Source organism: Dioscorea cayenensis, chromosome 9 (genome assembly GCF_009730915.1).
Source record: "Dioscorea cayenensis subsp. rotundata cultivar TDr96_F1 chromosome 9, TDr96_F1_v2_PseudoChromosome.rev07_lg8_w22 25.fasta, whole genome shotgun sequence".
In the NCBI taxonomy this organism is placed as follows: Eukaryota; Viridiplantae; Streptophyta; class Magnoliopsida; order Dioscoreales; family Dioscoreaceae; genus Dioscorea; species Dioscorea cayenensis.
In genome coordinates, this window is record NC_052479.1 from 17538623 (window position 1) to 17539605 (window position 983).

The window sequence follows — 983 nt, forward strand, 5'->3', positions numbered from 1 at the left end:
GACCTTGTCAAGTTTTTCGCGCCGTTGGCGGGGAATAGGCGTTTAGAGATACATTGCACTTTGTTTTCTTAGCTATTTCACCATACATTCTATTTCATATCTTTTTATTCTATCATTGTTCTGATTTGTTTTCTTTCTTTTTGGGTACAGCTCCTGGTTATGACCCGAGGGAATCCCTCAATATTGATTGAAGGAGATCTTGAGCTTGAATGTACACTTAGAAGAAAAGGGAAAGATCCTGTGCAAGAATAGTCTAATTTAGCTGATTTGGAAGTGGAAGGATATGAAAACATGGCAGAACAGATCGAGCAACAGTGAACATTATCTGATTATGCCAGACCTTTAGTGTTGGGGACACAATCGAGCATTGTGCGTCCCCCGATTACAGCTCAGAACTTTGAGCATGTTGCGACAATCCGCATGAGCTTCAACGGTTTTGGCCGATGAGGATCCAAATAGTCATATAGAGAGTTTTCTCGAGGTGTGTGATATACTGAAGATAAATAGAGTGACTGATGATACCATCAAGGTCGAGAGCCTTCCCATTTTTCCCTAAAGGGAGAGCGAAGCGATGGCTACACTCATTACCTAGAGCATCGATTACCACATGGGAGGAGATGGTAGAAGCTTTTCTTGCCCATTATTTCCCTCGGAAAAAATCAGTAAAAGCTTAGGAATGAGATCTCATCTTTTATTCAGTTAGAATTGGAGTATCTATTCGAGACATGGGAAAGGTTCGAGGAACTCCTGAGAAAGTACCCACAACACGGATTTTTGGAGTAGATGATTGTTCAAACCTTTTACAATAGTTTGAATCCGAGTACAAGGCAACTCTTGGATGCGGCAGTAGGAGGTACCTTAGGTAGAAGACCCCAGATGTGGCTCGTCAGTTAATTGAAGAAATGGGGCTAAACAACTACCAATGGAATCCTAGGGAGAAGAAAAAGGTGGCCGGTCTCCATGAAATAGGTGTGGTAACTTCA

At 42.0% G+C, this 983-nt stretch overlaps 1 non-coding gene across 1 annotated transcript; it reads right to left on the reverse strand.

Moving 5' to 3' along the window:
- Nucleotides 1-666: 666 nt before the first annotated feature.
- Nucleotides 667-773, reverse strand: LOC120269596. Its single transcript, XR_005539243.1, has one exon. It is a non-coding gene; the product is annotated as a small nucleolar RNA R71 (small nucleolar RNA).
- Nucleotides 774-983: the final 210 nt, after the last annotated feature.